The sequence below is a fragment of the Aethina tumida genome, chromosome 1 (assembly GCF_024364675.1).
Source record: "Aethina tumida isolate Nest 87 chromosome 1, icAetTumi1.1, whole genome shotgun sequence".
NCBI lineage: Eukaryota > Metazoa > Arthropoda > Insecta > Coleoptera > Nitidulidae > Aethina > Aethina tumida.
The window spans coordinates 65,835,362-65,863,009 of NC_065435.1; the positions used below are offsets into that span (position 1 = coordinate 65,835,362).

General features: G+C 25.7%; 1 protein-coding gene across 1 annotated transcript in view; it reads right to left on the reverse strand.

Annotated features, from left to right (window-relative positions):
* The window catches only part of LOC109608434 (Ig-like and fibronectin type-III domain-containing protein 2), a 154,271-nt gene extending 127,350 nt beyond the window's left edge, over positions 1–26,921 (reverse strand). The window contains exon 1 of the mRNA XM_049961238.1: positions 26,684–26,921. The gene's annotated coding sequence lies outside the window, so the exon portion shown is untranslated. The remainder of the gene's footprint in view (positions 1–26,683) is intronic.
* Positions 26,922–27,648: the final 727 nt, after the last annotated feature.

The following is a 27,648-nucleotide window of genomic DNA, read 5'->3' on the forward strand; positions in this document are numbered from 1 at the left end:
TATAAAAATAAAACTTTAGAAATACGATTTGGAAATTAACAATTTTTTTTAATTTCAGGTAAAATTTAATTTTTAAAATTCATTTATGCAAATTTAAATTATTATACTTAAAATTTCACACAGATTTTATAAATAAAAAGTAGGTCGCGTTGTTCTCTGGTGCCATTTTTCCTCCATCTATCGATTAAATTAAATTATCGACCTTTATTTTAATGTCAAAGAGGGGAAAAACGTTTCAAAACTATCATGCAAGTTGTAATTTGTTCGCGCCCCTTTATTTCGAGGATTCGCATATTCGCATTCGTCATATGTATCACATTTCGATCTAAAATTCGCCATTTCCACATGATATAGTTCTATAATTTAAATATTATCTGAAAAAGAAATGATTTAGTAACTATAGTTTAAGTCAAACCAAAATAGGGCTGTTATGGTCAATGAAATAAATTAAATTTTTATCTAGACGCAGTAAAAATGGCAGATTTGCGGTCACAGTGTGTTTTTATCTTTATAACTACTAATTGCAACAAATTACTATCAGATATTTTTTCTGCAACTTCGACAATTTTGTATTTTTGTTTTCAAACGTTAAAAATTATTTCGACCGTCAAATAAACATAGTTTATACTTAATAATGTATTATAACAATAATACTTTTTTTGTCGTCTAATTCAAATTATATAACTATTGGGAATTGGATATTTAATATTTATATTTCAGTTTTAGTAAATGTTGTATCATAAATTAATAGCTTATTTCATTTGAATCTACATTAATACTTGAATTATGGTATAAGGAAATACAATAAAAACATAAAAAGTATTTTAATATATATTCAAATATTATCGATTTTTAATAAACACTTTTTATGAACTTTAAAATACAGCTAAAGCCTAAAAGAATGAAGCACCCTTCGATTTTTCAAGTAATTTAATAACGATTCTCTCGAACTTCGTTTAATGGAATTTACTGTTTCTTTGACTATTAAAAAAGTTAATCCAAACGAATCATACATGCCCATAAACGAGAATCTGAGAAATCAATAAATGCTTGCTATATTATTTAAAAACATTAATCTGCTATTGTCTTTGGCAATTTTAAAGTGCGATTATTTAATTTCTGTATCATTGTTGTTTTTTTTTATATGAGTTAATATGTGCGTGACTTTTAAATTGAATTATAATTCAACCAGTACATTTTTGACTTTTAGAATAGAATAATATTTTGAAATTTTTAAAAAGACCTAAATTAACAAAAAATGGACGAACACGTATGCAATTATTATACGAATCTCAAATTGAAACTGTCAAAACTACGAACCAATCTCGCCAAGCAGTGCAAACTGTTATTAAACGTTTTGTGCAAACAGGGACACGATATTAGGAAAAAAAACAGAAGAAAAAAATTACTTCGGCCCGTGATGATTGTATTTTAATTTGCGATTGAACAACAAATCGTAGAAAAAGTCAGTTAAAGTTGATGGGCCAAAGAGGACCATTAGAGGAAGATTTGGTGAAGTTGGTTTGTAGAGAACTAAGATCAATGTGAAGTCTTGTTTACAATAGATTTAAAGTATTTTAGAGAAGAGATTGGTTAAACATTGCGTGATCTAACAAGCCTCATTTTCATGAAAATTTTATTTTACATTTATATAAAGTTTTAAACAATATCTATAGTCGTAATTAATATTATGATATGACACTGCGTGGCAGCTGATGGAATAAGTCAATTATATATTTTTGCAGAACGGTAGACTTGTAAGAAGCCTTCCTAAAGAAAAAGTAGACCTACCAAATATTAATTAAATAAATAAAAAAATATTTAGAAGCATTTTTAGTGTTATTTTAACTCAAAATATATAAATAATATTTCAATGCTGATATTTATAGGACGCCCTCTTGGCTAATACTGGATTATATCAAATATTTAACTTATTTAAAACATATTGATTATAATTATTAAAAATGTATGATCAATTACATATTTTACGTAAAATATTTTTAAAAGCTTCAAACTATCTTCAATTTAAATTTAAAATATACTTTTTTCAAAAGCAAACATAACCGAATTAATCAAAAAATTTTTGTATCTTATCAACCATAACACATTATTTGATTTTTCCTTACTGAATTAGAATAAAAAATATAATATTTTAATTCAGAAGATCTTAGTTTCTTTAATTTTAAATGTTTAAATTCCTAACAGTTTTACATAAAATTAATTATCTTCTTAATACTTCTGCAAATCAACTGATTGTAAGTGTACAGAAATGTTTCCTTAAAAATATCTACTTATCGCACCAGAAAAATCTACATTTAACGACAAGTGCACTCGTTTATCTGGCATCGCTTAAAGTCCTACTGAAATTTTATAATCAAAGAGTTCAACTTCAAGTGATGACAGATAAATGAGTAAAAGTAGAAAATTGACAAAAATCAGTATTTTCATGAAAAGGACTTGAGAAAATACCTTTGGATATTTTAAGCTCAGATATCAGAGTTTTACCAAAAGAAATACGCTCAGCTTTTCGTTGATGTATCTGCTTTAAAATAGTCTAATTAAATTTAATACGTGTGTGTTAAAAGCACATACACACAATATAATTAAAATAAAAATAAAATTAGACTAGGAAAATTAAATCCCATACTACTAACCAGTTAATTACATTGGTGTGTACTTTAAATGTTAAACAATGGTACATGATAAATTAAATCGGTGTGTACTCCTCTACAACGGTGCAGTTTTTTATCAAAAATATCAAATGGAATAAAATAGAAAATCGAAGGCAAATATTTAAATATTTGTTGAATAATAATAACACTTTCGCATATGAACACCGGCCTGTATTTGCAATCACAGTCGACTTTTCCCGAAAAACGTTTATTGGCCCATAAAATTCAAATGCGAAAATTCCGACGGACACTAATTATGGCGTAAAATATTGATTAACAGTTAGTGGGATGTTTGCACATAATAGTGGAAATGGCAATTCCCTGTTTTAAACCTATAAATATTTTAAAATAATAAAATACGTTTTAATTTGACTGTCCTTTATTATTATAACACATTGGCTGTTTTTGTGTGTTTGTTTATTAAAAATAACGCTTTATTAATGTATAATGCTAACATATTCGGTGTTCTCGTATTCATTTTGATCTATAACCACGTGCTCTATTTATTTATAGTCTAGCAGCGTTGAAATTACTCTGTTATTATAATTATTATTGCAATTATGTTGTTTCTTCACACTAATTAGAGCGAAATTTCAGTAAAATTTATAGGTAAATCATAAATTGCCAATAAAAGTGTAAATATAAATGATGTAATAAATATAACTACAATAATTGTAATCATTATGTAAAATCATATATTTTATTATGTTTCAAGTTAGAAAAAATCTAATTAATACAACGGAAATTTTAGTAAAGTTCCTAATATTTATTTACACTAATTTATTTTAATAATTTTTGGTGTAAAAATTAGAATTCGAGAAATTTAAGGTGCTTTAGAGTTAAGTAGCATATTGATCCGTAAAATCGGTATCTTTTATGAGAATATTTTTTAGTTTTCTAAAAGTTATAGACGAAGTAAAAAAGAACATTTTAAACAATCAAACCACTTTATAACCATAATAAATTGAACTTAAAATACATAAAATTATTTTATCGTTTTTTCTTTCGTATTTTCTAATTTTCAAAAATTTAGAATCACAGAAAAAAACAAAAAACTTTCACAATTTAATGGTATAAGTTACGAATATCTTGACTGTGGCCAATATCTAAAATCTGACGGTCGATAAATACAAAAAAAGTATTATATTCTATATTATAATACGTTTTGTAGACGTTGTGCCATAAATAAAATTTAATCAAGGAAAGTATGTGAACTGATTTTTTTGTACTTTTCTCTCGATCCAACAAACCTGATGCTTTATTTTCACAATAAATTCTTAAAAATTTTTACATAATTATTAATGTATTGTTTTCAAAAAATTATCGACAGCAATCGAGATTTATATAGAGAGAATTTAATATAACTTTATTTTCTCAGATAAAAGCTGCATGAACAACATTCATGAGCTTACTTTGAGTTCTTTTCTTACAGACATATTGAGTGTACATAATCTTGCTTATTGAGATAATAATCTGGGTGAATGTATCATGCAAACCATAATTATTGCATGAAAATATAAAAAATAAGGAAATAATCAAGTTTTATTTTAATGAAAATAGAAAATGTACGAAAAATAGTATAACACACTGTTTCAGTAAAATGTCCGATTTGAACATATGTGAGATATTAGATACATGTCTAAGGGCTCAAAGTGGTCGTAAAAGAGATCTCAGTAAAAGCAAGTAAAAACGTATAGGTTTTGATCTCTTTTCTGTAATGGAAAATTATTAGTCTCTCTTATTCAGTTACACATATTTACCGAAATACTAAGGTTATGGAGTCCTATAAATGATAGCAATTTTTAAAAAAATCTGACTAAAATATCATAGAAATACCGTTTCTAAAAACATTAGTAAAAATATGTTTGTGATATTTCAAAAACGGTAGCTGACTTAAAAACCATTAACATTTTCCAATTCTACGTAAAATTTTACCAAATAAATGTTCATTTCCACGTGATGCATTTTTCCTGCCTCAACCAGTATTACTAAATGTTGAAAAGTATTTTGCATAAAAGCACATTAAAATATACGGTATTCCAGATTGTTTTGTATTTGGGAAATGAACACAAAAATACATTTGCTTTCATTTAATTTGAAATTCAATAACTCTTAGTATTTTTAAACAATAAAAGTGGAAAAAAGTTAAACCTTGAACTAAACCATATTACATAAGTTTTTATTTCATTCGTAGTAAGAGTATTTGCTGTATCATAATAAAATAAATAAAATACGTTCATAGCTTAAAACTCTAAAATTATAAATGCACTTAAAAAATCACTTGCAACCGTGTTAAAATATTTAGCATATTTTATACAAATAAAACTCGTTTACTAATCAGAATCCTTTTAATTCAGTTGAGCAAACTTTTAGGCGAGAAAAACTATATAACTTTCTAAAAACGTTGCTATTTAAAAAGGATAAAGTCTCATTTGCATAACGCCTTAAAACTGGGAAACTTTTCGTATTTTAATAATTATAAATTCGTAAATATTATGTTAGCAGAGAACTCTCATAGTTGATACCGACAAAATTTTAAGCCCCTAATTAATTTAACACCCTGCTGTTATCCAAGTTTTCATAAACTCTGCCTATACGACTTTTAGTCTTAACACCAATTGGGAAAATACGCGAAATTATGTTATTCGAATTGTTTAAAATGTTGATTACCCAGTAATAAAAATAATAACTTTATCAAAGTTATTCGAATTTATTTTCAAAACAAAATATTTAAATTTATTTATTCAACGAATCGTTGAACTTGGCACCGATGATTACTATTAATCTTTTAAGATAGCGTACGCTATTATTCATAACCTTGACGAGATGATTGTTAATACAATCATACAGATACAAAAAATAGTTCAATAAACCTTTCTTCCTTGGCAAACCTAAAGTTTATAAAGCAGAACATGAACAGAAAAAAACAACAAATCATGTTTAATTTTTCTTCACACTAATAACAATAATAATAATAATAATAATCATAATAATAGATATTCTATTGTTTTTACTACATACATGTGCTTTTATGTACTTGAATACAAAGATGATTTCAAGGTATTAGAATAAATAGTTAATTATTAAGTAATTATTGTTGCTCAATATTGCACAGAATGAAAACATTTAATTTAAATAAGTGATTGTGAGGAATAATCAATTGATACAATTTGCCGCAGCTTTCGTAAACAATTCTATTATACTATTAAAAATGAATGGTAAAAAACATGAAGGATGAATATTATTGCATCACTGAAATCATGATTGCAATATAAAGAGTTAGAGATGCTAATAAATAAATTTTAATTATATTGAATGTATTACACTACTAATTTATATAAATATAATGAAATAAAATATAGAGAATGAAAATTATACATGTACACGATATGTGGAATCACAAATTTAAATACTAATGAGGTTCCATTTCAATGATTATTATAATTGTAATTAAATTGATTAGGTTTTGTTTTTTTATTGATTAATGGTGCGTTTTGGTTAAAAAAAATAAATAAATTTATAACTCTACCTTGATTTTGATTTTCCTTTTGAAATTTTAATAAAACCCTTTCCTAAAAGGAGAAAAAAACAATTTGAACACAGCAGAATACAGTCAGGTCGAAGTCGTATTTATAGTCGTAAAGTTTTTGTGGAAATTTTTACTTGTTTCTAATTATAATTATGGGAAAATTTATTGATTTACAAACCGCAGAATACTGAAATTGCATTTTAAATTTTAAAATCCAATAACTAGACACGCAATTATCTTTGAATTAGCATGTTTAATTTATTTTCTTCTATCTGTTGTATTGTTTTAAGAAAAGGAAATTATTTCCCTTAATTAAACAACTTGTCGCAAAAATTAGCATAAAAGTAATATACTATGGCTGAAAATTAATTGTTTAATCTTGTCCACTGAAGGCAAGTGAATTATCGCGTTAGTTTATTTCTTAGTTCTTATTTTTTACTTCTTATTGGAACGCTGATAAGGACTGCAGATCTCGACTTTGATGCCATTGATTAAGAGTCGCCGTATTAGCGAGTTTACCAAATGAAATTCTTATTCGAAAATAATCAATGAGGTTTCAAATACCAGCAATTATTATCATGAACAGCGAAGCAACCACCGAGAGAACGTTTGCCCTTAATTAATTAGTCGTTAATTAATTATGAAAAAATAAATTGTGTTGATCAATTACTTTTTTTATTCTATCAATTTTGCTTCAGCAAAGCCACTTGTAAAAATAACTTTTTTTGTACAGTTGCCTTTACGTCTCGTAAAAGTTAAAATAAAAATGTCTGTAAAAGAATAAGTTTGATTTAACTCAATACAAACATTAAATAAAATAAAAATAATTAATAAAAAGTATACAACTAATTTTATTAATTTCTAATTTCAGACAAATATCATTTTAAACAACAATTTACATTTTGTTGATAGAAGAAAGGAAGAAAGAAGGGTGCCATTAGAATTGGTTTGATTAATTTATGCCCGCAAATGTTAAAATAAAAATTGTTATTTGATGTTAGCAATATGAATATTAAATATTAAATTAATTTTCAAAAATACAAAACAAATTTTTAAAAACAATTTACTGAAACTCAAAAAATAACAGTCCAGGAGCAGACAACATACCTTTTCTATTTCTCCAAAACTTACCCTAATCAGCATTACTATGTTTGCTTGACATATATAATAATATGTTGACTATAATTTTCTAAACGAAGCACACATAATTCCAATTCTAAAACCAGGAAAAAACCAATGTGATCCTTAATCTTACAGACCAATTGCTTTAACATCAACAATGTGCAAATTACTAAAAAAATGGTCAAAGACTAATGTGGTCCCTAGAAATAAACAATCAACTAACAAAGTGGTTTTCGTCAAGGAAGGTCCACCATAGACAATATATTAAAGTTAGAAGGCTTTCTTAACGAATCCTTCGCAAACAATCAAATGTGTGTAGCTGTATTCTTTGACATAAAAAAGCCTATGACGCAGTGTGGAAACATCTAATCATTAAAAACTACAAAAATGGAACTATAATGGAAACCTGCCAGCTTTCATCAAAAATTTTCTCAACCAAGGATTGCATCCTTCGAACAATACAAAATATATAGAATGAGGCTTTGAGGATAGTGATAGGAGCTTTTTATACAAGCCCCATCGAAAGTATTCTTAGTCAAGCCAACGAATCACTTAAATATACTGCTACAGTTACATCGGCGAAAGACCACCCAAATTCTATAACAGCAACTACCACAAAATTCTACAAATCTTTTACCAACAAACCAAGACTTTGGAAAGAAAATATCTAAGTATAAAAATGCGCTAGACTTGAAAAAACTAACACAAAATTTTAAACAACCAACAACCACCTTGGATATTCGGGTCTCCTTCATACGATTCAAGTCTTACAAAATGGGAATCATAAATGAGTTTAAGTCTATCACAGCCAAACAGTATAATTACATTCATGTATACACCGATCTACTAAAGACTCCAGAAGGCGTTGGCGCCGCATTTATTTGAAAAGATACTCAACATCTTTTTAAGCTATCACCTGACGCCTCTATATACATCACAGAGCTATACGCCATATTAAAGGCAATACAATGCATAAATAACAACGACACAATGAGCAAAGCATTAATCGTGACAGATTCACTAAGTTCAATTATGGGTATAAAACAACTTTATAGCAAAGATCGACTTCTAAAAACCGTCTGTATGAAATTCAATAAAAAAATAAAATAGTTTGTTTCAACTGAGTCCCTTCTCACATAGGCATCGTCGGTAACGAAATCGCTGACAATACATCCAAAAATGCCATTACCTCAGGAGAAGCTCAACAAGAAACCAAGGTAACCCTGGCAGATACAAAAAACAGAATTAAAAATGCAGCTCTATATCTATGACAAACAAATTGGGAAAACCTTTCAACGAAATTAAATGAAATTAAACGCCACGTACTTAGCATTCCTAAAGAACCGATGACAAGAAAAGAACAGATTATAATAACCCGTCTTAGAATCGGTCATACAAAACGCACACATGGATACCTTCTAAGCGCCGAAGAACCACCATTTTGCGAGAACTGCCATAGTCGACTTACTGTAAAATATATACTGACCGAATGTGAACAATTCAGAGAAGAAAAAACAGATAACAACATACCCAACACTATCCAGGAAATCTTAGAAGACAAATTATACAATACCTAAAAATTATTCAATAAATGTAATGTAAAATTTTATATACATATAAATATTCGCTAAAAAATCACTGAAAAAGAAAACGAAGAAATATATGAGTTTATTTAAGATTGACAGAAAATGAAGGTTGGAAAGAAGAAAAGATTCTTAATCCGTCATTGTCGTAAGTTCCAATTTTAACTAATTATTATGTTGAATGTTTAAATTATTTATGTTGAATAAAGAAAGGAAGAAGAGTTGTTTTCATTAATTAATTTCTTAGAAAAATTAAAACAGGAATTTTTGGAAAAGAATAAGTATGTTTGGATAATTTTAATATTAAATATTTTTTTATAGAGAAAAATAAAGGATACTATTACAGTTCGTTAAAAATGGGCAGAAAACTGAGAATATGAGGGATAAAAACATTCATAGAGTTGTCAAATGCTAATTTTAGTCAATTTTTTTTTAAAATTGATAGAAACTGGAGATTGTGAAGAGACAAGTAAAATCATTATATAGAAATAAAATTTATGACATTAACACCCAAAAAAAATCTTTTCTTTTATGTTAGAATTGTTAAAATAAGATTTTTGGTTAGGATAAAGTTAAAATGAGTAAATACACACAAATACGTTGAAACAAAATTGTTCCTATGGAGATAGCAAAGTACTTAAAATTTGACAAAACATTAATTTTGCACAACTAATTAATGGTAAATTATGAACCCAGCGAAGAAAATCGGTGTTAATTAAAGCTATTTTTATGGGAAAGTTTTACGTAAAAAATGAGCTGCAAATTATTTTTTTCACAACTAATTAGGCAAATTTTTTAACTAGTTAGGTTTTGATTTGCGGTAGCTGCTTCTCTAACTTGTTCACATTATTACTTAACGCATTTGCATATTTAACATTAACACAAATATTTTAACTCAGATAACAATATTTGAAATATCTTTTTTTAATTATGTTCGTCCAGTTTCTAGTAGGCGATAAAAACAACAAGTATTAAGAATTACTTCCCGTAATCCACAAATAGAAAAACTGCAATTGTTTATTTATTTACTTATTTACAGAACGCTCGAAGATGCATGCACGTCATGAAGTAAAATGATGCCAGCAAAGTTACATTCACTTTATTACATATTAATTAGATGCCGTAACATCACCGATTACTAATTACTGCCTTCGGGATCCCTGATAATAATATTAGACCATCCAGTCGACCTTGGAATTGACATTGCATGAGCGCTGGTTGTACACCTTCCTTTGTTTTGTTTCTAGTCGTGTTTGGGTTTGCCAGTAGAAATTATCATATCACAATAAAATTAATATTAAAATTGTAGACGAATTCTTGCGTTTCTGTTTTGATTTGTTAAAACACTGTCGCAATATGCAAATTACTATTGTTTATGAAAACATCTTGTATTTGAATTATGTTACCGTTCCTTCAGAAAAAAAATAGAGGGTGTCCTTATATATCCTTAAAATTGCCCAAATAATTTAAGCAGTCATTTATTGAGAAAAAAAGAGATATTTGGTTTAAATTTATATCCATTTAAAAGATTAACTTAAATATTATCCAAATTATCAGTACTACAATGGGAGTGCATTCCAAATATAATAAAAAAATTTTATACAATTATTAGTTGAGAAAAAATAAGGAGATATTTAATTCAAACTTGTTTCCAAAAACGTTTCCTTTTAAAAGAAAGCTGTCCAATTTTCAGAACAATATACCAATAATTTCAATTGTAACACATTAAGAATTTGGTACTGGAAAATTTTTAGACTTTTTTTCGAAAAAAAATTTCTTATTCCGCAATAAGAACTTTATATAGTATAATTATATAAGATTTTGTTTTATATTTAACGTTTCAAAAATATTACCTGTTGGCCAGTAGAAACTATGTGACAAAAATTTGTTTTAAAATTGTGAAAGAATTCTTGCTTTTCTGTTTTGAATTTTTAAAATACCGTCATAATATGCAAATTCCTATTATTTGTAAACATCTTGTATTTGAATCATGTTACTGTTTAAATTTAAAAATTTTAAGCTGCAATTCCTGGCGAAAAATTAAGAAGATAAACAAACAGTATTATATTATGGTTAATAATTCCTCTTTGACTTAACAATTACACACAATATACAGGGTATCTTCCTAATATTTAAAAAAACTATTAATTTCGTTAGAAAAAATAAGATATTCAACACAAACCTGTTTTCAGAAAAATAATGTTTTCTACTTAAAATAATAGGTCAAAATTATGTAATTTTCAAGACAATAAAATTCAGATGAGATGAGAACTTATATTAACTTTTAATGAATCCTTGAAATTGAAAAGGTGATTAATATATAATAATATATAATATATAATATATAATATATAATATATAATATATAATATATAATATATAATATATAATATATAATATATAATATATAATATATAATATATAATATATAATATATAATATATAATATATAATATATAATATATAATATATAATATATAATATATAATATATAATATATAATATATAATATATAATATATAATATATAATATATAATATATAATATATAATATATAATATATAATATATAATATATAATATATAATATATAATATATAATATATAATATATAATATATAATATATAATATATAATATATAATATATAATATATAATATATAATATATAATATATAATATATAATATATAATATATAATATATAATATATAATATATAATATATAATATATAATATATAATATATAATATATAATATATAATATATAATATATAATATATAATATATAATATATAATATATAATATATAATATATAATATATAATATATAATATATAATATATAATATATAATATATAATATATAATATATAATATATAATATATAATATATTCAATTTTAACAAAATTGGTAATAAGTGATCTTTAGAATGATGATGAGGTCTCAAATATTGTATATTTTTGTTTTGAAAATAAACGACAAATAAGCAAACCCTGTATATTTTCAATGCATTAAAACATTTATATTTTAATAGTTAATGTTCAATGTAGTGCCAGTCTGCGGTGCCAGACTACCACCACAATTAATTGAGTGTTATTGATTTAGGTCGTGAAAATTACAAAACATTGACAAATTATTCCAACATAGAATATCATAAGCAAGGTCAAAAAATGACTTTATTTAGTAGGACTTTACTAATAAAATATTAAACCGCAAATGAAATTCAAAGTCATAACTTACAATGAATTAACTGAATATTTACCATATAGAAAGAATAATAAGCACTATTACAAATCTTTTATACCCAATAAAACCAGTTTGAATTTTTGCATAATATTTACATAAGGTGTTAATGAAATAGTCAATATCATTGATAATCGTTGCTAAACATTTTAACCATAAACAAAGCGACTTTCGTAAGACTCATTTATATTGTTGTAAACGCGTGTTTCCTTTTGTTATACTTTCTAGTTTACCCAAAGTGTACCAAATAAACGTACCTAATGTATATTTAGTTTTGAAATAGTCCATTAATTGTACGCACTGAGGGCGAGCAAAAATTACTTGTATGTAGGTTAAGTGTAAGTAAAAACTGCGGAAGAATGCGTTTCATTGTTGTAATGTACGTAAACTATTTATTGCCTCACTAACCTAATGTGTTACAACTGAATGGTAATTTTATTTTACTGATTAGAATACAGAAGATTAAACAGTACTAATGCTTCCTATAAGAAAGTTCCGAAGAGCTATAATTAGTTAGGTGCAATAAAATGATGAACGTGTTTGTCGTTTTAAATAAATCAAAATAATTAACAGATTTAAAAGCGATATATATTTATTTATTATGACACTCCTAATAAGTATTCAAATGTTGATTGAAAGTTTGTCAATTACTCTATTGCAAATTTTATAAATTAAAACTGAAAGTAATATAAAATACAAATAAAGTACATTAAATTTTAACACACACATATTTTTGAAATTTATGATTTTGCATATATATTAATTATATATTTTAAAATAACAATAGCATGTCCCAAATTAATTGGTTTTTACTGTTGCAAGTAATTCCAAGCCAAAAGAACAAATGATTTAACTGTCCAGAGATCAATTTTTTAAAATTGAGTGTTGACATTTTCTCAGTAAATAAATATTTCTGAATGATTTTCGAAAAATAATATTTATAAAAAATATCTTATATATTATATATAATATACATTATTTACATTAAATCTTAATTCTTAACTTTTAAATTTAGGCTGCAATAAATACTGCAGCAGGCATTTGAATATTTACAAACTGTAATATTTTCTTTGCATACATGATTTATTCTTTGTCCATTTTTAATTTCTAAATATTTCAAATCAAATTATTTATTTATTTAAATAATGTTTGTCTTGACTTAAAACATCCCGTCAATATTTTTTTTAATTGGTGTTTTAAATCAGATCTCACCGGGATATTTTGAATGAATTAAAAAATATTTACTCGTAAAGCCCGCAAATTACAATTCAATCCATGGACTTTGACACAGCTAATTGAGTTGTTTACTTGATGCTACCCGTTGTGATTGACTTTCGCCATAAAAATTATGTTTTTTAAAATAAAATAATTTAATTTTTTTTAATAAAATTTATACATATGTACGTGCACAATGTGACCCACGTATATTTTTTTTATTTATTTATACACTCACATTAAAGGATGCAAAATCAACTAACATAACCTTACTATTACTTTTTTCAATATTTTAATCATTTTGTTTATTATTACAAATGATGTAATAAGAGATTCCTACAACTAAAAACAGTGTTTATTGCACTCATAGAGCTTCTCATTTTATTTATCTCTTTATTATTGTGTTATAAAACCCTAGCAAATTGAATTTTTTTATTCAAGCAAAAACATATGGTTTGTTCGAAAACACGTTGTTCATTTTTCTTATTCTTCCTTCAAAAATTCATCAAATAACTCTCAAGTAACTTATTTTTTAATATACTTTACAAGAACAATAAAAATATCTACTTTTTACTAACTTTTTTTAAAATTATGTTCCAGAAAAAAAATAATTATCAATGTTTTAAATATTGTCATTTTCATTTTTTCATTTTTTCTCTTTTTTACAAATGAAACATTTAAACATTCATTCATTCTTCCCTGCCTTTAATTCAAGAAATCTCATCGTATGCCAATTTTTCCTTCTATTTTAGATTTTACAATTAGAACCAGCATTTTATCCATTTTTTTTTAAAAAACATTAGTAGTTTCTTTTGCACACTTATAATTTAGCTAAATATGAAAAATATACTAATTTTTTCTCACTTAGATATGGTATGATTTATGGTCAATAATAAATATTTATTTAAGTGAAAGATTTCTTATACCTTATTTATGGTTGTCAAGGGTTTATGGTCGTCAAATGTACCCAAATACATGTATATTTTTATTGCATTTTAGGTGTTCTTATATCATCACTCCTCATAAAATATCCAGCCTTGTAAGATGGTTACATTACACTATAAATAACTTATTCTCATATCTAATCGTCCCTCTGTTCTTACTTTCACTACATACAAAGTTTACACCGTTCTGATATTCCGTCAAGTAATTTTCACTTTTGCATTATTTATTTTGAGGTGATTTCTGACAAATTCCCTGACCGCATCAACAAAAATATTTCGCTCAATTATGCAAATGCCTTGCGAAACTGCAGTTCACGGTATAAATTTTGAGTTTTGCAATCGAAATAATAAAAGCAAGTTGAGTGCGAGACGGTTTGCATTTCTGGGGCGTTCAAGAGGAAGAATAAGCTGTTTTTCCTATTATATTAAAGGGAAAATGGGTATTGTTACCACCGTATTTAAAACTAAAAGCGGCTCTTATTGCAGAAACTTTTAGTAGATTACACGAATTACCCACTTTATATCTGAATTGGTTGCAATTTGTCTGCATATGTTACGCTGCGAAATTACGTTTGCATTTAATTTGAAAGTATTACCGTTGACTTTAATTTTTAACTGTTTAGTACAAACATTCCAGTAGCATATTGACTTTTTAATTACCAGCAATATCTCTCCACAATTTATTGTACATCAAATATATACGCGGATATTAAGTAAAATACCACTGCATGAATTTGTTTATTACCTGGTACTTGAAAAGGAAATGAAATATGATGCTAAAGCTTATTTCATTTTTACTATTTACTTTCGACGTTATTTGTTATTGTAAATATCATCAATTTTTTATTTAAAAAAATAACATTTTTATGCAATGTTTTATGTAATGACATTTCCTTCATACTAAAAAATAGGCATGAACTCGCTAATTGGACAGTCATTAGACTGGAAATATTGATATAACCTTGTAACACCTGCGTTTTTTAAATTTATGTGATTTGTGGTCACAGAAGCGAAATCGTAAATGCATTAAAATAATTAAAAAACTTGACCTTACTTGCACACCAGTATTACTTAAGCCAGTCTTCAGATTAAACAATGTCAGCAACAGTGTTATTATATGTTTTTATACAATAAAATGGACAAAATAATGGCTTGAAGTTGCATAAAGGAATTAGGCTAATTTTCAATATATAAAATATACTGTTAAACAAAGCTAATATAAAAGAAAAAGTATTTTTTTACATTGAAAACGTGTATTAAAATTGAAATCAATTTCTATTTTCGTTTAAACGTTTGATTTCAAATTAATTGGGTGTGATACTTACTGCATAGTTTTAAAAATACATTAAATAATTAAAAAAAAAATTGTAGCAAAATAATTCAAACTTAAATATATCAATAATTCAAATCTCTCAAAGTTCTTTTCTTTTATTTTTTTAATGTGATGTTCCACCGTCTGTTTAATGTTTCGCATAAAGTTCGAACACATATAAAAAACTAAAGAATCAAACAAATTTCTTCTGAAAGTTCACAAAAAAGCATTAGAATAGGTCGTATACAAAATATCGAAAATATTTTATTTGAGAATTAAAATTGATGTAATTCACATATTTCCAATAATTGAATTTAGTGAAGTTTCAAATAATTTTTGTGGGTCAAATTTGAACAACGTATTTATTTATTCGTTATAACATTGATTAAACGCATTATTGTCGATGCTAATGTTTGTTTTTAATTAGGATATAAATTAAAAAGTATATCCGCACAAAAATTTTAGTTTTAGTACTATTGATTAATTTTGTTTTTATTTTTCAAACTGCATATTTTCATGTTTTTTCGTAAATAAAACCCTGTAAGTAAATAACACTCAGCGTTGGATATAGCATTTACAAAATTATCCAGCTTTAACCATAATTTAAATAAATAAGTGAAAGAAATAAATATTATTAATTAACTCCAACCAACTTCAAACAATACAACAAAACGACTATTTGTTTTGGAAGACAAATTTTGAATGGTATATTTGCAATTTAAATAATTCCAATTAATTGAAAATAAACGACTTTAATTAAAAAGCCCCTTGTAGCTAGCTAATTTATTCAATTTTTAATTGTAGACGAACAAAAAATTAAAATATCAAAATATGACATTAATTACCTCAAAAACTGTAAATCGTTTAATAGTCTTTTATTATTTAAAATTTATTTTGTATTAAAACAATTCCAATATACAAGTAAATTTAAAAAATTAATTAATCGTTAACAAAAGAAATGGATTAAACATCCCCAAGCCTCAGGCCAAATATTAAATAAAGATTCAATTAAATTTATTTATTAACATTATTAACTTTACACGCCCTGCAACTTTTTTTATATTCGTTTTGGGTGCAGTTTTTAACACTGAAAACGGGGTGCTTCGCGTTTATCTAGTCCTTGGAGCTCGCACAAATTTCAACTTCTTATCTTAAGGCTCTTTCAAGCTCACACATTAGCGAATAGAGAGTAGATATCATTTTTCAACAAAAGAAGGGAACTTGTTTTAAAACGAGGTTTTTAAACCGTATATATACCGATGAGTAGGAGTCTTAAGAACAAAATTGTTTTGCAGTAATGAGGCAGTTTTTCATGGTGATTCTGAACGGAATATTTTTCACCTTTAACCATTACCAAAAAAATATATATTTAATCAGCCAACAGTAATTACTTTTTAATGAAGGAAAAATGAATTTAATGATTCAATGAGTTTATAAAATGTTTAATGCGAGTGTTCCGCCGTCTAACATATTAATTTAAAAAAACTAATATTCACCAAAAATATATGAATTTATTTCCTTTCTCGTTTGAATATGAAAAATCTAAATTAGATTTTATTGTTTATTTCTATTTCCAGTGTTATAAAATTTGAATATAGATTTGCCACACAATTTGCATCAAAGCAGCGTTTAAAGGGCCCTTCAGGGCACAAATGATATATTCCAGCTACCGGTTTTATATTATTTTTTTGCCATAGAGAAATAAAGGAATTGCAAGAAAGCAAACAGAAACAAAGTGATATTTTGCCTTCATAAATTCACAGTTTCATAAATTCACAATTTTATGGATTCACAGTTTTATAAACTGGTTGTTTAATAATTTCATTTCGACGTAAATTTCCAGTTTTATAAATCCGTATTTTTGTTGAATTGCAGATCTAAAGACTGCTCTCAATAATAAGAATAATGTAATAATTATAATTTTTATAATACAAACTGCTTTTTTTATTTAAAAATTTTAATTAGCAACTTTGTCGATTTCACATATAACTAACGTAAAATTTAGTGATGAAGGAAAAACAGTAGTGTTTTTTTCTCTCCAGTAATATCATATTCAAGGTTTTAGTGCATATAAAAAAACAATTATTTTTATGCCTCAGTCGTATATAACTATTAAATATAATAATAAAACACTAAATTGTATGTTACAATATGAAACGCAACCAGTATAGTTAATTGTCATGTTATTAATAAACAATACCAATTAAGTAGAGTGACGATTTTGCACACCTTCCCATATACCACTGATTCATTAACAAATTCCATATTGGAATGACATAATTAATATTTAATCAACATTAATATCGTTGCATACGTACGAATTAGCAAGCGCTATTAAATACGCCATTAATCATGAAAATTGCATTGAGAGGCTAACTGTACTTGACTCATGAACAGATTTATATCTAATAATATTTAATGACCCTTAATTAAGATTTTAACGTTGGATAGAAAATTTATAAAAGTTAGATTTGCTAATTTAATAAATATAATTAATATATATTATCTGAAAAAATACATAGTACCAAAACTTGCAGATTAGATACTTTTATAAGCTCATTACAAGTTGATCATGATTGTCAAGATAACTATTACAGAAATTGGTATTAAAATAGTGATATATTGTAATAACGGGCAAAAAATATATATCCGTTTATTTACATTAATAAAGACCGCCTTTTATTGTATTAATTTGAATGTGAACTTTACACTGGTATTTTATTGTTTTGACATTTGTATAAAGAGTAATAAGCTGAATAGCAGAACTACTTCTATAAGATAAAAAAATGGACTGAAATTTCATTAAGAAATCATGCTGCTATTCAACATTTTAAGATATCCCTCAGGTTATTATTTAATAATAATGATTCAACTAATTGAAACACATTAAGAACAAGAAAATGGAACTGTAAATACTATTATTATTTTGACAATTGGAAATAATAATAATTTGCTACTTAGTTGCTTCTAAATGATAAAAAATTAAAATTTTTACAAGGAAGATATTGGTATAGAAACCTATATTACCCACTTGCATATGGCCAATGTCAGACAATAGTAGCAACAATAAAAACATTTTTAACTAATAATCTTATTTACATTTTAATTGTATATTTGTTTTATATATATTTATAATAAATTATAAATTTAAAAATATTATTTTTTTGCAGATATTATACAATCTGTATGATTAAAAATAGTTGATCGCGCTGCTTAATTGAATAATTATGCATTTGTTTAAAATGCTATTACTTAATTGTTCACTATGTGAATATATATTGACTTTTTAAGTTTTTAGTATACGAAATAAAATAATGCACAATATGTTTTTAATTTAATTAATAAAGTATTTTAATGCAGTGTGTTTATAGTTTAATGATGAAATTGTTCACCTGTCCAGATTTTATTTTGTTGAAATTAATAAGGTATGGTTATTTTAATAAAATTCCAAAACTATTTCAGATACAATGACTAATGCAAATTTTAATAATAAAATATTTCAAATGATATTAGTAGTTAATAAAACAGTAAATACAGGTGCCTGGTTACGTAATGCAAAAATACTTTAGTGCTATTACACGCTGTTGTACTAGGTAGGTGTAGAAAATACGGTCACCTTGACTAGCAATTACAAAAACAAAAAAAATCTGTCATTGTTGACGGAATATAGATTTTACGTTGCTAATCGACAATTGAAAAAAGAAAACGGTTTCGACGGTTCTTGTGTAATGGTAGATGCAGCGTATAGTAAATGGTTTAATAATACAATGAAAGTAATTGATTGAATGAGTGTGTGCCAACTTGCAAGTGATTTCACTTTTGTTTGAATGTGATTTGGCAAAAAAAAATATATGCATTACTTTAATTTTCTTTAACATTATCAAGACATATCTTGAACTAATCAAAAGTTAAATATTAGAAATGTAAAACCATATACGTAAATATCCATTTACGATATCCCGGGGTAAGAATAATTATTACCGTATTTATCATAGTGGTAGACAAAAAGGATTGGAACTTTTATTGTCTTCGGCAAACACCAATATGCCGTAAGCGTCTCCATGTACTATGTTGGCACTTAATGAGGTTGATTGTTTGCAGAATGGTCGTACAACATACGTATTATACGTAATGAATATAACAACCATGCACTTGTATTTGAGAGCAATATGTGTTATTTTTCATGTGAACGAGTTCAAACACGATTGTTTCAACAAAGGCATTTTTTATTTTGTAAATCGTGAAATTTGCCAGAATGTTCTAAAAATTAAATTGCGTATCGTCCATATTTAACAGCCGGTTAAATTCGATTTATTGTACGAAATATTTTTCACAAAAAAAATCAATGACAACAGAATTTATGTGAGTTGTATAATAAATTAAAACACAGTTCGAATTTTATTATAAAATTAAATACAAAATTAAATAAAAATGTGTGCATAATTTTCACATACAAGATGTGATTAAAATGGAACAGAAAAAGTTACTTGTAACACGTTCAATAATGAAGAAAACCTAAATATTTTTTTTTCTCAAATTTATATTTAAAAATATATAAATTTAATAAATTGTGAAAAGATTATGAAAAGCTTAATAGTTAAAAATGGTTCCACGGCGTAGAAAACAGGGTGAAAAAAATAACCCTGAATCTACGTCACTGTATCATTGTGGATAGAGTTTACTTCATTGAATTGAAGGCATAAATTTTAGGATAATGCATATCAAATTTAAACACGATTGGACCAAAGGTTACTGAAATATGAGAAAGAAACAATTTTTAACATTTAAATTTGAAAGGCTAAATTTTATACAGGAGAAATTTTAGAAAAATTTCTATTTAGGTTTTCTTCACTAATAAACGTATTGTAATTGTTCTTGAATTTTAACCAGATATTTTAGAAACATCTTGTATATCTGTTTATAAAATTATAAAATTTGTCTCACTTTTAAAGTAATATGTTATATAAAATATATTTTATATTTTCCTTAAATGTACATTTTGATTAAATTTTTTTAAGCCGATAATCAATCAATAATTATTTTAATAAATTTTGTAATTAATTTTAATGAAAATCTTATTATTATGTAATTTTATACAGATTCGTAGAACACTTTACTACTTTAGAGTTTTCGTGTATTTAGGTTGTTTACTGACGAAATTTGGAAAAATCTAAAAAGTTCCTTTAAACAGGAAAAACTAATTTATTAGATATTAAATTTAATCATAATTTAAAGTAAAAATACATATATTATTAAAATCATTTTATTAGTTTGTGAATCAAAGTGTAACAATAATAAAACATTTATATAAAATAAAACATACAGTGCAATTAAAGAAACAAAATATATTTATTAAAAATATAAATTTAATAATTTGCAAGTACATAAATATAAAACAATTGAAATATTGATTCTGCCTCATACATTAAAAATATCAAGATAATTTTATCAATGCGTGTAAATTTTTTATTTAAAATATAAATTTAATTAAAATGTAACCAATAAAATAAAACGAAAATATCAATTCCCTCATTAGTTTAAAATAAAATATTAAAAATAAATATTATTTTTAAATCAATTGTTAAACAAGAACAAAGTAATATTAAACTCTGTCTATAACAAATGTAATATTAAAATTAATGAGGTGTAGGTTTTTAACAATATAAACATGGAACTTCTATTGTTATAAAAACTAGCATTACAAAGTTGTGAATTCATATTTATAACAATAATAAAAACTAATAATATCCGATTACATTCGTATGTACAATCGCATTATTGATTCTGTCATTTGTAATTACATATTTGTTACTGAAAGTATACTTTATGAATTTATAACTACAGCAAATACACACATTTTATTACGATTATTTAAAATAGAATATCACACAAATATTGTATAATAACGTATGAACTGTTAAAATTACTTCGGACACGTAGCGTTCAAAAAAGCACCAAGTCGAAATTCATTAATAACTGATTTTAATGTAAACGAAATTATATACGTGCCGAAAACATATTTCACCCTTCCTTCTTATTAGTGTCCGCATTCGTTAAGAAATTGTGCTCGAGAAAATTTATGCTTGCGAGGGTTAAGTTAATTAACAGAGAACTTTTGTTCGAAGAGTGCTATTGACAAGGGACCAGGAAGTAACAATAATAAACTTCAATTGTCTACCTATGAACCTAGACACGAGCTCATTCATTGTACACATCCCTATTTGTGTGTGAACTTTCTTTTATGAAATGTATCCTGTTTCAAATTTAATTAAAAGCATTAACTTTATAATTAATATTAATTTTGAATATCATATTGTAGTGAAAAACCCAAACGTTTGTGTGATTAAAGGAGCTCTCAAATGTAACAGCAGATTCGTACAAGAAAATATAAAAAACATTAACCCAGCACAGTATCAAATGTGTTTTTTCCATTAAGTTAAATCAAAACCGTACTGTAATCTCGTAAATGCCTATTCAACAAACATACACAATGGAAATTATGTTTGGTAAGTGATATTGAAGTGAAATTTTTTATTCACATAAATATACTTAAGTAATTATCATCATTTTTTCGGTTAATGTATTGAAATTTGTAAGAATTGATTTAACCTTAGTTTTAAGCTGAAAATTGTGCAATTGATCATTACAAACACCATACTCATGATTTCCAATGTATTACGTCAATTTGATTTCAAATCGATTTCCAAATTATTTCAATTTTGACCTTAAACTTGAACAGTCGATGGTACTGTGTTTGTTTAATTAATTCTTTGTTGTAAGCAAATTCAAGTTCCGTGTCAATCCTTGACGTGCATTAACCTTTTGGCAAATTAAATTGTATGAAACAATTAAGTGTCTGTTCATTATCCAGTGATTAATGTTTATCGTATTAAATTAAGATGTTAATCTTATTGATTATTTTAAAAGCTGAAGATTCGTCGAGATTTTAAAAGATAAAAACTATGCTAATGAGACAATACAATACGAAATTAACAATTTTTTCCACACGATTTTGACTAAACAAAAACTGTTTGTTTTAGATATATATTCTTGTTATCCCATAGTGTTGGTAATAGTCACATGTTGCTCACAAATTAAACACATAATGACAAATAAATTGATTGTCGTATCATACAGTTGGCACACAGTTAATTATTATGGCAAATAAATAAAGTGAAACTTTATACCGGAACTGAATCTCAATTATTATAAATAACGATGGAATAATTTATTATGTATAGGCAACAATTACTTGATTCATTGACACAATTCAGAATACAAGCGGGTATTTACAAAAAACAAAATAGTAATGGTCCCTAACGGGATTATATTTCTCATCAATTATTGGAAAATATTTACTTATTTGCCAAATAATTTGTTTATATTTTAATATATACATTAAAATAAAATAGGTTGAAATGTAATTTTTATAACAAATATTAATTCACATTGTCATTTAACGTACGTACATACACAGATTTTGATTCCGCTTTGTTTTGTGTAAAACCAGAGAAAAATAAACGAGTACATTTCATTAATATGGAAATTGTTACAGTAAATAAAACATACATTTTCCTTGCAATCTTCTCCTGTTTCTGTTTATTCGCGTATGTTAAAATGTTTGAAATAAAGACTCGTCGGAGAATGTCATAAATTTAAAACATTTTTTTTATAATTCGAGAAGCTTTAAAATTTTGTCAATATTAACTAAATAAATATGACTCCAGTTGATTTAATCAAATTTGTTGTTGTCATTATAAAAGTTTACAAGCGACATTTTTACATCGTCTTCGTTGCTTTTGCTTGGAAGACATATAAGAACATTTCTTGCATATGCACAAACAGACGAGTATGATTATATTGTGTAAGTAAAACAGGTTTGCATTTTCTAAATTTGTCTCTTTTAATTACATCAAATTAACATATTTTAAAAATATTTTATGTACTAATTTCTCTGATTCAATTGCAAAATATTATAATACAATACATATTTTCAATGTCAAGTAAAATTGCATGTAGATTTGAAGGTTGTTTTAAATTCACAGTCAACATGTTTATCTTTACCTTCCTTGTTCTCTCTAATTAATATATGGATTGTTTTATTTAAATATATTCAGGAATTAATTAGTTTGTTGAATCGTAAGGTGCAAACTTTATTCTGAAAATATTAATAAATTATAAATCCTTTGAAAAAAAAAACTTTTTTTCTGTACAAGTTCTTAATTCTTTCATGTGACAGTTCATGAAAGTCTTAATTCGAAAAACTTTTGACCCACAATTAAGCCATAAATGGTTTATATTGTCACAGTGTTAGAAACTTCGTAAATGAACGAAATTGGTTAAGAAACTTTTGTTCTGGAATCGTGAACACTGTTATATTTTGACAATTCAATTGTGATCTACAAAGTATAAATAGATCATTGACGGCAGAAAAAATAAACAAATCTCCTAATATTATTGTTTGCCACATGATTTAATTTAATTTTTACATCTAAATATACACTCCAACAATAATTTGTTTTTATTTTAAAAAATCTTTTAATTGGATATAATTTTAATTTCGATTAACCTTATTCATAAGAGAAACAACAATCACAAAGGTAATTTTCTCACACATTTACATAATTCTCCAATATTTTTAATTCAATGGCAATTTAAGTATTCGAAAACATTAAACATTTAAACAGGTTGTGTGTGTATACGTTTATTTATAAGTGCGGCTCAACTAAATATTATGCAGAACTAAAATTAATGTCTTGAATTTTAAGCGAATGTTAATGAATTTTTAAATATTGTTACGTAAAATTTAAAGTTGGCCTAGGTTAAGGTAAAAATAACGTGGAACATTTGGAATGCAGTATTTACTTAATGTGTATATATTCTTTAGATTAAAACCAGTGTGAAATGCCAACGTGGAGTCCGTTTCCTTTTTAGAAAAGCAATTATTTTACAGACGTTAAAATAACGTTCAGCAAAACATTTTACACGAACATGACAAAATCATAAAACTGATTCATTTCGTTTTATCTATCCGTTAATTCGCTATCACAATGCAAGAAGTCTATCTATACAATAAACTGGATCTTGGCCATAAATCTTCTAGACAAACAAAATAAGACAGCGACAACACAAAACTTGACAATGAGGAAATTGCTCAATTCTCTCTTGATTAAATCTTTAACATTATATCGGGGTTTGCATTTAACACGGGTGATTCCACTACAATAATAATGCATTATTTGCTGAATAATAATAATAATAATAATAATAATAATAATAATAATAATAATAATAATAATAACAGAACCGTTTTCGTCCATCCGGAGACGGTGAAATGTCACTTTTTCGACCTTGGCCTTTTAATGAAATTCACAAGTGATATATTAAAAATAATATATTCAATTTCGACCGTATTTTAAAATAATAATAATGTAATACAACTTCAATTTCGAAGGATAGTATTTCCTAAAATAATATGGTTGTCCCGCTTTCACATAAAATATTGTTAACACGACAGTTGCGAAATGTCTTTTCCAATCTCGAAATTACCTTTTTATTTTGCGGCCCAAGTTATTAAACAATTTATTCACGTTGTTAATTGCAGATAGATTTATACACAGAGTGGTCCATTTAACATGGAAACACCTGTGTAACTTTTTTATTTATAACACCATTTTTATGAATTATGGCTCAGAAAATGGACAGTTATTATATTATATATTAGTTTGTTACAGAAAAATTGACCAGTGCTTTTTTACGAAAGAAAATACGTTCCCCATTAAATTTAGCCTTTTATACCAAATTTCATAAAAAATATAACGCACGTTAACGTCTGCAATTTAAAGTCACATTTTTCTGACGAAATTATGTCCTCTATTCAACCAATTTATCTAAATCATGAAATAAAATGTGAAAATATTTGAGAACATGAAGAATTATTCATTATAATCACTTTAATGTCTATTAAAATATATTTATACGTTTAATTAAGTGGTGTCATTATTGAATGTAGTGTAACAGATAAAATTGAACTTGTGCAGATTGTTGACATTAAAGTGATTGTGAGAACTAATACGTTCAGTTTCTGTCTGAGATATTTTTCACATATTAGAAGAACGTAAATTTTAATTTTACCACAATTATACCAATCTACAATAATTTGAATTTTAATGATAATTTTTTAAAATAAATGCTCTAATCAAGTTTCTTATTTTATGACTACAAAAATATCATTATGATGCGAGAAAAATTTTTCATGAAATGTACGTAGCTTCTTATTTTGACCATAAAATTGAATTATACATAAAAATCAGGAAATATGTCCATATCAAATGGGTCACCTTATATACAATTATATAGTTTAGAATAAAATATATTAGAAAAAATAATCAAAATTAAAAATGTAGTTAATTAAATGTTGATTTTTATCCCTAAATTTGCTATTATTAAACGATAAAATCCAACATGATATTTAAATCAATAAAATCAATATATTTTTTAATTACCATAAACTATTAGTTGTTAATTATTTATTATGTATTCGCATATCGCAAGAATAATTTATGATTTCATTTTTCAATTTTGTAAATAAATTTAATCACGAATGATTTTTAATATTATTAGTTCTTGTGGGAAAGATTTTTTAATTGGAAGGTAAAAACGTTAAAATATTTAAAACAATAAAATCGATAAATAATAAAATTTAGTGATATTATGAGAAAATAATTTCTTATGCGTGTCAAGTTCAAACTGCATCAGTTTTGCAAGAGCTCAACCTCACACCTTCACGGCCAAGTTTTATTATAACGATTCAATATTATTATATTCTGTTATTGTTATATAAGTGTGAATATTATTTAAAAAATATATAATATAACATTTTCTTTGATTATTATTATTATTATTCGTAAATAATATTATTTTTTGAAAAATTAAATTCAGTAAAATAAAAATTAAATGGATGTTACGTGTGGAATAACCCGTGTTAAGTAAATTATTCAAATGAACATAAACACTCCTATCGAGCAGCATGTCGGGGGCAACAAAAAGAAACTGTTGCTTACCTTCAAACAGCAAAAACAATCTAAACAACGCTGCAACAATTCGAAATTCTACCGTCCGTCCATTAAACTACTACACACAGATAAAGCGATGAAAATAACTAGTAAACCATAGGGACCAAGTCAATGAGCCGGGAGTTAAACCAAAGGCTCCGCGATTTAGTCGGCGTTTGGTGTACGAAAAGCGCGCGCCTGCGAGTTGAGGGTTCCACTGAAAAGCCTCTGAAACTGCAAAAGTGGAGCCTCGACACAGACTGAAACGCGAGCTAAGCTTCGTTTTGATAATAAGAACGTTTTCGCGCTCTCGTACACTGTCGACCGCGACTCGGTCGTTGTCGAGCCCAGTGGTCATTTGTGTAAGGATATCTTCGGAAGGATTAGCGTGCCGTGATACCAGCCAATTACATATGTTCTGGATGGTCATAATTATTATTGAAATCAACTGTGTCAAATTTAAATACCGGTCCCTATGGACTAATCGCTCTCTCCATATTGTGATTAATCATTCTCGCATGTTTTTTACTCACACATATAGAAATTTATGTTTTTATAAACATTCAATTTTGTTCTTTTTTAGATCGGACATTTTTTATAGGCGTATGAAATTGACAGCCCTTTTATCTACCTATCCTATACCATATCGTCATTTTAAAATAAAAAATTTAATTTAATTTTTTACTAATTTTGGCATTTTCATGTAACGTTTATTTTTCATTTCATTTTACATATTCTTGCTCAATTAAATTTTTTTATTATGCTCTTAATTTTAGCTTTTGAAATTTTCTACGTTTGTAAAATTTCCTTTTCTTATTATTATTATTATTTTTTTTTTGTAATTTTCGTATTTTATGACATAACCACTCAACTATTTTTAGTCTCTTATGTGGTTGTTATATTTTCATGTTTATCAAATTTGAAAATTTTTTGTATATTTCAAATTTTATAACAATATTTGAAGTCTTTTAGAT